The following is a 14,587-nucleotide window of genomic DNA, read 5'->3' on the forward strand; positions in this document are numbered from 1 at the left end:
AGCAACAATTACCATCAAGCATTTACAGTAACTGGTAATGACTGGTTTACATCACTGGGGGATTTAGGTCCACTATAATTTCAGAATTGTCTTAATTAGATCCAAACAGGACAGTCAAGAAAAGAAAAAAGTCTTAATTAAGGCCCAATATAGGGTTTTCAACTCATACCAAGTATCTTAATTTCATTAAAGTCCAGACTGATTAGTTTATACCAAGAGTTTTGTTTCATTCATTCATTCAATTGGACTTGCTTGTGTGCTTCAGATCAATTTCCTGCTGCAAATCCTAAGTGTGATTAAACTTAAGCCCAGGACCTGATGAGTTGATGGTCCTGAAGGTCCTGAAGTTGTAAAGGAACTCTGGGACATCACAGTAACAGCACCATGTTTGACTGTAATGCTGGTGTTTTTCTCTCACTATAGATGATTCAGTTTAGTGCAGTTAGTCAGCACAGCTCTTGTTTATCATCGAGATATTATTAGGCAACTTGTTTTTGCCTGTTCAGCTACAACATCTGGGAGTGTTTTTGTTTTCTGGGGTCTCCAAATCCTTAGAAATCTCTTTGTAAACCTTTACAGAACTATATCTGTTTGTTTCACATTACAGCAGCTCACGACTAGCAGTTTAGGGACAATTAAATATTCACATAGGGCAGGGGTCTCAAACTCCACTCTTCAAGAGCTGGTGTCCTGAAGCTTTTCCACGTGTCCCTGTTACAAAACACCTGAATAACATTTGTAGGTCATTAGTAAGAGTATAGAATTTGACTGTGTGCTGAAGTGGCATCCCCTAAGACTACTCAAATTTAAGTAATTAAAGTGTTTGGAAAAATGTACTTCTAAAAGTACTTTTATTACATCACGTTCATTCACTCATGAGCTGCTATAACATGAATCAAATGGCTGAATTACCACCTCAGCATGCAGTCAAGTTCTGTAGAGTTTTGCTAATGACCTACTAATGTTATTCAGGTGTGTAGCAACAGGGACACATAGAAAAGTTTCTGGACACCAGGCCTTAAGGACCAGAGTTTGAGACCACTGGTGGTAGGGCATTGTGGATTTCAAAAGCTTCTTTCCTTAAATCACTGCCTAGAAACTGCTTTTTGTAATTTGTCATAATGACCTGCAAAATATAGGTGGGATGAAGACATAAACATCAGAAATTTTATAGTGGCCTGATATTTTTATCAAGGCTGTTTTTTGAAAATAATCCTGGCCTAATTTACAAAAGATGAACTGTGTCTGAAAGTCATGTTTGTTTGTTTCTTTGTTTGTTTAAGAAATGTGGGAATCTCCAGCAAAGATCTTACATGCAACAGCTCAGATACAGCACTCATTTCTGTTCTTTTTATCATGACATGATCTACAAAGAAATTATCATCATACTAAATTTTGCTAATTAGGCCTTAATATCAGCTATGATAACTTTATCATAGATTTAGTGGAGTGCTTATTGCTGTGTATCAAACATGCCCCAAATGTGACTGAAATATGTAGAAACTGCTGTGTAGAAACTAGCTGTCTCCAAATTTCTCATTTTGCCAAAATTCATACAGAGTGGCCTGAAACTGTCTGCTCTAACCTCAGTGTGTTGGTTTTGTTGGACCATATAATATTTACAGTAAGTTATTGTAGCAGCACATCTTGGTGTAAGTTTATAGACTCTGTTTGTTTTTATTGTGTTAATAGAATTTGAATGCAGGCCACCTCAAATGTTAAAGCCTACAAACATTCCATACAAGCTATCATTTGTGATTGTTGCCTACTTTTAAATTGTGACATCACCATTTGATGATGTGTGCAGTGCTAGGTGTAGCAAATCATTGGTTACGATATCTACTCTCTTATGTAACTGAACCTAAACTTTGGAGCATTACATGACTCAGAAACTTGTGTGGCTTATTGCAAATGGATAAAACTACATATTACCTTTATGAAGATGATAATCTTTATTAGGGTGCAGAAAAAGAAAACAGAGGAGAGTTGTTGTTGTTTGTATTCCAGCTGTGGTAAACAAAGAAGTTTCCAGAATGTTTTTGACTACAGAGAGTGATGCAGTATTGACTCTAATGCTGATTGGAGTTGTCTGATCCTGTATTTTTGTTCTTTGTCTTTTGTTACACAGAGTGAACAGATCTTTGGTTTTGCCTTTGCTGGTAAGTAGACAGTAATGGTAATGTTTAGTAATTTACTTACAGTAGTTTGGCTATTTGTGTTATCTTGCCATTCACTCATGGGCAAAGACAAATAGTCAGGATTTAGAATCTGTAGCAGCAAAGCCCCCACACAGGACCACTGACTGCCCCAGAAAATGTCAATGAAGTTTAATAGCCCATTAATGTCTGATTTTAATTTTTGATGGCTTATCAAGTCCAAACATAGTTAAATGTCAGAGATATCTTTATGCAGTTGTTCGATTTCTCCTTATTTTTGTGGGTTTAAGTGTGAGTATAGGTGGTACCTTAAACACTTAAGAGCACCACAGCTATCGATTTTTATTTTCTCTCTCATTGCACTTATGAATTAGCATGAAGTCAAAACATGACAACATGACAAAAAATCAGATTTTTTTGTCATGTTGGTATCAGTGATGGTATCATGGTATGACAGTGTGAACGGCACAAATCCGATAGTTTAGAAGGCGACTGCTGTTTGAATTTCAGTTGTCTTAATTAAGGTCCAAAATAGTGTTTTGAAATCATTTCAAGGATCTCAATTTCACTAAAGTCGAGATTCTGATTAGTCTACACCAAGACATTCCGTTGGACTTGCTTGTGTGCTTCAGATCCCAAGTGTGATTAAACTTAAGCTCAGGACCTGATGAGTTTATGTAGGTCCTGAAGTAGTAAGGGAACTCTGGACCATCACAGTAACGGCACCATGTTTGACTTTAATGCTGGTGTTTTTCTGAAATATTTCTCTCACTTTAGAAGATTCAGTTTAGTACAGTGAGTCCGCACAGCTCTTGCTGATCATCAAGATGTTTTTAGGCAAATGTGAGAAAGTTTGTGTTCTTTTTGGCCAGTCAATAAATAATTTTGAGTTTAATGGATATAAAGTGTTTAAAGCAGGAGGCCTGAAACTGTCTGCTGTAACCTCAGTGTGTGGGTTTATTTGGACCATATAATATTTACAGTAAGTTACTGTAGCAGCACGTCTTGGTTTGAGTTTATAGACTTAGTTTATTGTTTTAATAGAACGCAAAAATGTCCTTATAACAGTTCCACCATCATTTGTTAAACATTGTCATTCTGTTCAGTCTAATAATTTACTGTAGAACTCTTTAGTATTTAAAGCCCTACATGTACTGTATTTTTGAAATTATAAGGCATAACGTCAATAAACAAGTCTGTTTTTAAGGCAGATTAAGCCAAACAAAACAGTCAGATAAGTCAAACTTTATTCAAGTCATTCACAACAACTCTCTCAACACTGTTCAGTTGTAACACATAAAATACAGAACAATACACTCACTTTTTCAGTTCATTCCTCATCCACAAATCCATCAAACTCTTCATGGGTTGATCAGTTTGAAATCTGCTTCATAAGCATGTCTCTTAGCATGTGCCAGGTCTTTGTACACACACCATAATGTTATGTTGAAGCACCGTACAAATTACCCATCGAGGGTCCTGACTATGGTAGCCATAATGCTCTGACAATACATCAAGCAGCGCAGCTTTGTAGCTTACCGAAGTCTTACTAAAATATTTGACAGAATTTTGAGCGCTGTGTACCACAGAAATCCCGTTCGAGGTCAGTAAGCATAACCAGAATTGATACATTAGGCACATTGTATGTTTTTGAGAAAATGACAGGATTTTAGGTGTGCCATATAGTCTGAAGAATATGGTAAATCCAAGCATATTGGAAATACGACTAATTCCAGGCCTTTTGTGTCTTACAGGTGACCTGCTCCAGAAGATCCTCTCTCTCTATCATTATAAGCAATTCTGTCTATCCTATCACTCTCCCGACTCTATCTAATTTGACAGCCATTCCATCTTGTATCCCTCTATCCTCTACTGCTCTATCTAATTTGACAGCCATTCTATCTTGTATCCCTCTCTCTCTACTGCTCTATCTAATTTGACAGCCATTCTATCTTGTATCCCTCTCTCTCTACTGCTCTATCTAATTTGAGAATCCAAGTTTTCAGAAATCCAAGTTTTCAGAATCCAAGTTTTCAGAAATCCAAGTTACCAGTACTTGATCTATCTGTTACAGAATTCTGAGAGATCTCTGCTCTCACTGCTCCTTCTTTCCTGTCATTAAGCTCTCTCACATTCAGTCATTTTGCTGGAAATTACAAGTTGAATTTACAGTACAGTAGAACTTATAGTAGAACCTACTTACACAGCCCTACATTAGTCATTTTAATTTTGCATTAGACTTTGGAATTAACACTGCTAGTTTGGCTTACTTTGATACATTGTATAAAATATCACCTTTTTATAAGTTTATTTGTAATAAGATAATCTGGTTCTTTTGTAATACATACATTCAGATAAATAATAAATTAGATCCAAATACATTTTGCTAGTCTGTTTCATTGGCTATAATATTTGACTGCAAGTTTATAGTATTATTATTTAAGGACAAACCCATTTTGTCACTCAGTGTAAGTATTCAGTTAGTATTGTCATCGAGAAGTGCCTGAGGACCCAGACTTCCTGTTTCCTGACTGCTGCAGAACATCCAGCTGAAGAATCCTCATCACCTGTCATCTTATCACCACACCACCAAAGCTCCATATATTTGATTTAAATTTTAGATATCTGAAAGATTTACATAAACTCCCTTAAGAGCTAAGACTTTTATTATAGCCTGTTGATTGAGATTTATTCTGCATATCATCTTACAGAAGTTGTACTTATTTATCAGTCTGGTTAAAAAAATATATAAGTGAAATTATACAGTTTCTAAAAGAGCTACAATAAAACGGACCAAATTGTTTCCAGAGAACTTTGAATTTCCTTTATTTTGAGTTTGGAGTACAAATCAGCTTAACGTCTATTTATATATTCATAAAAACATTTTAAAGTAGTATAATAGTACATTTCTCAGATTTAACAGTAACTTGAGGAGTTATACGTTTTTCTCTGTTTCAAGGTTCAGTTTTGTTTATATTTGTGTATAACCACATATAAGCTCCAGGTTGTACTTCAGCAAAATGCCAAGAAAAGGTCAAAGGTCTCAGTCCCAGAAGCTTAGACGTCAGAAGGAGAAAGAACAGGTGAATGTTTCTCAGAGCAGTGAGCAGGTAAAGGTGTGTGTTTCAACTTTTCCCAGCACTGAAGTGCAGAGCAGTGTTCAGACAGCCACAGTGTCTTATGCAGATGTGGTAAAGAGAGGTGTTCCTCAGTGTCTGTCCCAGAGCCTGAAGTATGCAGGTAATCCAGACTGAACCCCAGGTAACTGTACAAACACAGCATGATGAACAAGCTCCAGGACAGTCTCATGTAGAGGTTACAAACAGTGAAAGTCGTGTACAAACACAGCAGTGAGTAGTATCTGTGTCATCCCGAGTGAAGCCAGGCTTCTCCTAGGTATGTAAAGTACCGGAATCAGCAATGCATGGCTAACAGTTTGGTTTTCCTGTCATTCTTACACGAGGATGAATTTATTACCAGAGCAGATCTAAACCGTGTGTTGGACAAAGGCCATGCCATGCATTCAGATGCCAGAAAGAGGTTTGTGAACAGCGTGTTTCTAGCCACTGATGAGCTTCCCACAGTGGTCACCAGCCGCAGACACGAGTATCAAGTCGACATGTCTCAGTTAGCTCATTACGGCACATTTGATGGTACAGATCACCTTCTGAGCCTTGAACAAGGACTACAGTGTTTGGCTTCAGACGTTCGCTACGCTTTGCTAGTCATGGGAGGAACAGTCATCGCTGTTTGCAGGCTGACTTCAGGTGAATATGCATATTTTGACCCTCACCCACGTAAGTCTACTGGTATGCCATTGTCGCTAAGTGTAAGTGGTGGAACTGCAGTCATGTTAAGATTCACATGTCTCAACGACATGATTGACAGGATCAAACGTTTGTACCGAATGTTTAGCATCGCCCCATCCTGCACTTATGAGCTACAGCCTGTCGAGTTTCACAGTGGAAACGCTGCTGACCAAAGAGATGCTGATGAAAACAGACAAACAGCTACAACTGTTCCAGCACCAGCTTTAAATGAAGCTGTTCATGAAATAAACTCCCAAACATCTACTGACCAGACACAGAAGACTGTGAGAGACACTTTAACCACTGAAGTGACATCATCCAGAGTGGATTATTCAAATGAGACAGCTGCTACTGAAAACAACCATCTTCCTTCTGAGTATTTAGAAAAAGAAACACCTGCATCCTCTGTGAGAGAAACACAGGTAACATCAGATTCTGTTCCTCAGAATGATTCAAACATTGCCTCCTGTTTAACTAAGACAACAGAGGAACTTTCACAAAAACTGCTGAAATATAATAAACAGCAAAAGAGAAAAATAAGGAGAAGAATATTAGCCCAAGAAAAACTACCACAGAGAAAGGAAAATCAGAAAAAGAAAGAAAGGCAGATGTACAGGTTTGATGAAAGCTTCAAGACAAAGAAAAAAAAAATTCAACCAGGAAGTGTAATGATCCTGATCAGAGACAGAAAAGGAGTCTGTACAAAAATGAACTGTATAAATTAAATGCTACCTATAAGGAGAAACAGAGAGAACATTTTAGAAAGATGTATAGAGAAAGTGCTAAAATGAGAGAGAGAAAAAGAGAATGTGTCATAAGGACATATAAAGACAATCCCCTATTCAGAGAACAGCAGAAGGAACGTATAACAAGAACGTATAGAGAGTCTCCCCTATTCAGAGAAAAGCAGAAGGAACGTATAACAAGAACATATAGAGAGTCTCCCCTATTCAGAGAAAAGCAGAAGGAACGTATAACAAGAACATATAGAGAGTCTCCCCTATTCAGAGAAAAGCAGAAAGAGCGTATAAGAAGAATATACAGAACTTGTGCTGAATTCAGAGAGAAACATAAAGCTTACATGAGGTCATATGTTTCTAACCTATATAAAGAAAGCGAAGAATTTAAAAAGAAAAAACTATCTTACATGACTAAGCGTTATGGAGAAGAGAGACAATTTCAGCAACAACACAAGGACAATATGAGAGAAAGAATGAGAGTAAAATATTGGAACGGTTTTTCTTTCAGACAGATGCATAATATCAGATGTGCAATGAACATAAAACGGAAATATCGCCAGATGCATCGACCAGCTGAGAGTTTACAGTGTCATCCAGATAACACTTTAATGAATGAGGCCATATCTCGTTTCAGATCAAACATTAAATCAGCACCATCTTATGTTTGTACTGTTTGTCTAAAAGCTTCTTTTCCTAATCAGGTGAAAATCTGCAAAAGAGAAAATTACTCAAAACACCAAACTGTAGCTCATCAGTGTCTAACTGGTAAATTTGTTCATATGTGTGATGAAGCATGTAATGATCACTGCAACTTTCCTATTGAGAGAAAAAAGGAGTATATCTGTCACACGTGTCACAGTTCCCTCAAAAGTGGATGCATGCCCAGGCTTGCTGCTGTCAATGGTTTAGAACTGCAGGATATTCCAGCTGAACTGTGTGATCTCAACATTCTGGAGAGACATCTGATTGCCAAATGCATACCATTTGCTAAGATTATTCCTCTTCCAAAGGGGAGACAGAGACTCATACGTGGTAATGTGGTGTGTGTACCATCTGAGGTCCAACAAACAGTTGACTCTTTACCTCGGCTCAGAAGCCAATCACAGATAATGAGGATCAAGTTGAAAAGACGACTGTGCTACAAAGGCCATCAGCTGTTCCAGACTGTCACCTGGTCTAAACTGATCCAAGCCCTGCGTAAACTCAAACAAATTCACCCACAGTACACAGATATTGTTATCAGAGATGATGCATTGCTTTGTGATCCAACGTTACCTGATGATGACAGCAGTGATGAAGCCAGCATGGCAAGTGATGATTATGATGAAGCAGATTTAATGGAAATTGACAACTATGAAAAAGATGCCCTTTTATGCGAAAGTGAGTCTGAAAGTGAACAAGATATTAATATGCAATCTTGTGATGAACAACCAGAGGAACAAAATCCAGATGAACCAGAAAGTGATTTGAACAATGGAGGTTTTGCTCTAGAAAGTTGTCTGCAGCCTGTTGACATTTCAGAAGAGATTCTCTCTTTCACTGATAACACATATTGTGTGGCTCCTGCAGAAAGAAACAATCCTGTTAGCTTCTTCAGAACTCCTCATTTGGAAGCCATGGCATTTCCTGTGCAGTTTCCTACTGGTCAGAATACACTGGATGAAAAGAGACGTCTCAAGCTCACACCGAGTGCTTACTTCAAGTCAAGGCTTTTCAACATTGATGCAAGATTTGCTAAAGATACAAATTACCTGTTTTTCTCACAGTTTGTCACTGAAATACACTTGGCTAATTCCAGCATGACAATACAGCTAAGGAAAGGTAAAACTATGACCAAAGATGGACGCAAAATCACATCAGGAATGTTACAAAGTAAGACAGAAGTAGAGAAGCTGGTAAGAAATAAAGATGCAATCAGATTTATGCAGCCACTCAGAGGAACTCCAGCTTACTGGCAGAAAACTACCAAAGATTTATTCAGTATGGTTCGTCAAATAGGAACACCTCAGTTCTTTGTCACTTTCTCTGCTGCTGAGATGAGATGGCCTGAAGTGATTCAAGCAATAAAGAGACAGCAAGGTGAAGAGGTTGATTTTGAAGCCCTGGACTGGTCAGAAAAGTGTGAAATTCTAAGATCAAATCCAGTAACCACCATGCGAATGTTTGATAAGCGTGTTGAGGCTTTGTTCAGAGATTTGCTTTTTCTCCTGCACAGCCCCTTGGTGAAATCATTGATTACTTTTACAGAGTTGAGTTCCAGCACAGAGGTAGTCCACATATACACATGTTGCTGTGGATTAGAGAAAAGGTAGAAGTAGATGTGGATGATGACCAAACTGTCTGTGACTTTGTGGACAGATACATCTCAGCTCAACTCCCTGATCCAGAAAAACAACCTGAACTGCACAAAAAAGTCACTGAACTGCAAAAGCACAGCAAAAACCACACAAAGACATGCTTTAAGAGTGTGAACTCTGGTTGTAGATTTGGGTTTCCAAAACCACCAGCCACAAGAACAATGATTGTGAGACAGGATGAGGATTCAGACACTGAAGCTGCAAAAGCCAAACTCAGACCTTTGTTGAACCTGCTGAAGGAACCTGAAGTTGCTTCCCTCACCATAGAGCAGATTCTGTCACGATGCAACTTGACAATGAATGAGTATGAACAATGCCTCCAAGACATAAACAAGAAAACAGCTCTTATTCTGAAACGTGACCCAAAGGACTGTTGGATCAACAATTACAACCCAGACCTGCTTGAAGCCTGGAACTCTAATTTAGATGTCTCATTAATTTTGAATGCCTATTCATGTATAGAATATCTCTGTAAATATATAACGAAAGAAAGAATCTGGCCTCTCTGAATACCTGAAGACAGTTATTGACAACTCTGATAAAACACGGTCAATGAATGTGATGAAATGAGAGCTGTGATGCAGGCTTATTCAAAAAGAGAGAAATCAGCGCACAGGAGTGTGTGACTCGAGTCTGTGGCCTAAAAATGAAAAAATGTTCCCGCAGTGTTGTATTTGTACCAACAGATGATAACCCAGTAAAAATGAGTCGCCCGATGAGCTACCTGGAAAGCACAACACACGACAGCTGTAATATTTGGATGACAAGTTTGAGTGATAAATACAAATGCAGACCTGAGACACCAGAATATGAGGAAATGTCACTGGCTGATTTTGCTGCCTTGTGCAGGTTGGTGAGTGGTCCAAATGAAGGAAAAGATGTGCTTCCTCTTCTAAACCAGCTTGGATTTGTACAAAGGCGAAAGAATGATAAACCAGCTATAATCAGGTATTACCACAGCTCACAAGAAAAAGATCCTGAGCAATATTATGGTCGACTGTTGAGACTTTACCTTCCACACAGATCAGAGCAGGAACTGAAACCACAAGGGTTCCAAACCTATCAGTCCTTCTACAACTCAGGTTTTGTGCGACTTCCATGTTCAGACCACAGTGAGTCTGTGAAAAGGGTTGTGAAGAGAAATAAAGACAAGTATGAGAAGAACTCTGAGGATATTGAGAGTGCACTGGAAGAGTTTGAACAAAATAGAGACGTTGTGATCGATGAATGGTGTAATCTAGCTCCTGAATCTGAAGTTGTGAGGTTGCAATGTGATGAGAATCTTCCTGAGAGACATTCTGATGATGAGAACGAACAGGAGAATGTTCCCGACTACAGTCGTCAGTCTGATGCTGTAACAGAGATCAGAGCCATCAGAGAACAACCTGCAGTTGATCCAGCTGTGGTACGCATCATGTATCAGAATCTGAACCAGAAGCAGGCCTGCGTGTTCTATGCCATAAGAGACTGGTGTATTCAGCGTGTTTGTGGTTTCAATCCAGATCCGTTTTTCTTCTATATCAACGGTGGTGCAGGAACTGGAAAGTCACATCTGATTAAGTGTATTCATTCTGAAGCATCAAAGATCCTGAGCAGACTGCCTGCTAATGCAGAAGAAGCTGACATATCAAATCCAACTGTTTTACTGACGTCATTTACCGGGACAGCAGCTTTTTCTATCAGTGGCTCTACATTACATTCTCTACTGAAACTACCCAGGAGTCTGAAACCACCCATTCAAGGACTTGGTAACCAACTGGATGAAGTCAGATGTGAGCTTATAAATGCCGAAATTATTGTTATTGATGAGATTTCAATGGTTTCAAAACCCCTTTTTGCTTATGTGGATGCAAGACTGAAACAAATCAAAGGCACTCAGAGACCTTTTGGTGGAATGTCAGTTTTAGCTGTTGGAGATTTTTACCAGCTGCCACCAGTGCGACAGTCTAAACCTCTCTGTGTTTATGATCCAGAACAGATTGACCTATGGCAGGAACATTTTCAGATGATCACTCTAACCGAGATCATGCGTCAGAAAGATGATGTGGCCTTTGCAGAGATGCTGAACAGGATTAGAGTCAAAGAAAAGACAGATGAGCTTTCTCAGTGCGACAGAAATTTGTTGTCACAGGCTGTGACTGTACCAGAAGAATGTCCAATCGAGGTCTTACACATTTATGCCACCAACAAGAATGTTGAATCCCACAACACAGATACGCTCAAGAAGCTTCATTCAAACATTATAATCATCAATGCAGACGATTTCCAGAAGGATAAATGTACAGGCAGAATGGCACGAAGAGACAAACCATTTACAGGTGGGCGAAATGATTTACCTGACACTCTGAATGTTGCTGAAGGAGCTCGAGTCATGCTGACCAGAAACTTGGACACACTAAACGGTTTAGTCAATGGTGCTTTTGGTATACTGGTAAAGGTGGTGAGATCTGAAAATGATGGACACATAATTAAACTGGGGCTCAGAATGGACAACCGGCAGCCTATGAGACACAACCGCAGTTCTAATGCAGCATCTGATGATCTGGTTTACATTGAGAGAGCAGAGGAGAGTCTGAAGTTTAAAGGAGCGGTACGCAGACAGTTTCCTGTAAAGCTAGCATTCGCCTGCACAATTCACAAAACTCAGGGTCTTACAACACAGACAGCTGTAGTTTCAATGAAGAACATTTTTTGAACCAGGTATGGCTTATGTTGCTCTCAGCAGGGTGACGTCTCTCAGTGGACTCTATTTGCAGGACTTGGATGAGAAAAAGATTTACGCTAATCCTGAGGTAACTGCAGCGCTCCAAACCATGAGACAAGCCAGTGTTGAGGAAATGATGCCTCTTCTTCAGGTCAGAGAAACAGCCAGCAGACCTGACACTCTTACACTGATCCATCACAATACGGAGGGTTTGCCATCTCACATCAGTGACATCAAGAGTCATCATGAAATGTGTTTAGCAGATGTTTTGTGTCTCACTGAGTCTCACCTCCAAGGCTCCTTTGTTGCAGACAGTCTTCATTTGGACGGCTACACCATGTTCAAACGCAACAGACATGTGTCCTACACAAACTTTCCTCACATGGCCAGCAGAAGTGGTGGGGAGTTGTTGTGTATTTGAGGAATCATTTTCAGGTTCAGGTAAAACAGTATCTGCATAATGTCACTGATCTTGAGTTTTTAGTGTTGAAGGTTCAGGCTCCATTCCCTGCGCTCATTGCTGTTGTGTACAGACCTCCAGACTACAGTTTGACACCATTCATGCAAAACCTGGTAAGTCTTTTAGATTCACTTGAAATAATGGACTGTCACCCAATAATTGTGTGTGGAGATTTTAATGAAAACCAGTTACAGAGTGGAAGAAAACAGATTCTGGAGCAGTTTCAGTCTAGAGGGTATTCACAGCTGATCACTTCTGCTACTACAGACAAGAACACCCTGCTTGACCTCATTTTTATTTCTCAGCCACAGCACAGTCTACATTCAGGTGTCCTGAGAACATATTACAGTTACCACAACCCTGTGTTTTGTGTCCTGTCCTTGAGCCAATCATGAAGTCGTCTGGTGAGTTTTGAAATAATTACAGATCATGTTTGTTACAGAGTTTACTGATTGTAGAGCATGAAAAAGATTTTTCATTGAAAAAAGGGTCTTCACTACTCTGTCTGTCAGAAGACCCTTTCCTATTTCAATGTTATTAATCATTTCACCAAATCATTGCTGAATTTCATGCAGAGCAGGGAGATCTGCTTTCTGCTATCATGCACCTCTGATCTGAAATGTGCTGCAACATTTGATAAACCAACATCATTTTTTTTTATTCTCATGTTTTAAATGACTAAATCTTTTTACTGTGACGTATGTAGCTCAACAAACGAGATCTTCCCCTCCAAGGGCTTTAAAATATGAAATAGTAAATAAATAAATCCCAGATAAATGCAGGCATTTATTATGGGTCACATGAATAAATACAGACAATTATATTTTCTTGATTATAGTAGATTTTGTAGAATCAAAAGTTTTTGTGATGAATGAGTTTTTGCTTATCATGTTTTACAGGTAAAAAATGTCAAAAGTTTTAAACTATCTTTAGGCTACCAGAGATGTCTATAATGATACATTATGTAGAGAAAAACATTAGTACAGCTTACAGAATATGTATAAAAACTGATTTAGAAGTAAATGGATAGTTTTCTGAAAGTTCCCGACTACAGTTTAACACCACCCACCCAGCTCAGCCCCCAAGTGTCTATGTAATGCTTGTATGGTGTGTGAGTTTGACTTGGCCTTTATCCGGTGGGTTTGGGTTTGGGTGGATAAAGGCCAAGTCAGAATTCTCTGAGCAGCTGGAAAAAGCTGCTAATAAACAAAGACATCAGAAAGTGTGGGCTTTAGGTGTAGCCCACGCTTTCTGATGCACTAATTAGATTTAGTAACTGACACCCCATACCAGCATTACATAGACACTTGGGGGCTGAGCTGGGTGGGTGGTGTTATAAGCACTTGTTTTGTTAGATGTATTTTTTCAGACAGGGCACAGTCTCCTTTGTGGCAAAACCTTCAAACTTCACCATCCTCAGCTGAAACAACAACATCTTAACCCCATCTTCATCAACTGCTGAGCCAAACCTGATCCATCAGTGCTGGACTGCACAGATAACTACATGCCACAAGGAGACTGCTGTGTTATGAACTGCCATACCAGTGTGTCTTCAATGGAGAAGATGACACACCCATCACCTGACCTCCTGCCTGATCTGGAGACCATCATCATGCTGCCACACTACACACCTCTGAGACCATCAATGATGACTGATACTGAGGAAACTGTATTTCCTGTCAGAGATGCTCAGTGATCCTCAGAGCAGAGAGAGGTATGATTCTTTATCTTTGATTAAAAAAATGTCAGTGTTTTTAATTAAATTAATTAATTAAAATCCTGTGTATTGCATAAATAATTCCACACTCAAATGATTATACTTGTTGACACTTTTTGAGTTTTAATTCACATTATGGATTACAAATCTATGCTTTTTCTACTCTGTCTCTCTGTGCAGGTATTGCTGTCTTCTGAGTTCTTCAGTGTCCCAACTGAGACATTCAAACCTCATTGCAGAGCTCATGTCTTTCCTCACCATCATGTGAGTGTGAGATTGCTCTGGATTCTGGTTATGTGGCCTGCAGCACCTATAAGGTATTTCAATATTGTTCATTGTATAACTTATTTGTAGTTTTTAGGGTTTCTACAGACAAATAAAATGTTCCTTTTTCGGTATTTTTTAGAACAAGCTCGTCCAGTGTGCCTGCATTCCAGCTTGACAGAAAAGAACATCAGACACCAGCGAGGGAGGATAAGAAAGACAGACACAACAACATTGTCATCCCCTATGTAGCCGGTGTATCAGAAAAACTCAGGAGAGTTTTCTCCAAATACGACATCCCAGTGTACTTCAGACCCAGTAACACACTCAGACAGAAACTGGTTCACCCGAAAGACAAAACTCCTAAACACAAACTGAAC

The 14,587-nt window shown here is 39.1% G+C and overlaps 1 long non-coding RNA gene across 1 annotated transcript; it reads left to right on the plus strand.

Annotated features, from left to right (window-relative positions):
* The first annotated feature begins 2,005 nt into the window (after nt 1-2,005).
* On the plus strand, nt 2,006-4,537 carry LOC120436906. The gene is made up of 2 exons (XR_005610653.1): nt 2,006-2,159; nt 3,911-4,537. It is a non-coding gene; the product is annotated as an uncharacterized LOC120436906 (long non-coding RNA).
* The last annotated feature ends 10,050 nt before the right edge of the window (nt 4,538-14,587 follow it).

Source organism: Oreochromis aureus, unplaced genomic scaffold (genome assembly GCF_013358895.1).
Source record: "Oreochromis aureus strain Israel breed Guangdong unplaced genomic scaffold, ZZ_aureus HiC_scaffold_34, whole genome shotgun sequence".
Classification (NCBI taxonomy): Eukaryota; Metazoa; Chordata; class Actinopteri; order Cichliformes; family Cichlidae; genus Oreochromis; species Oreochromis aureus.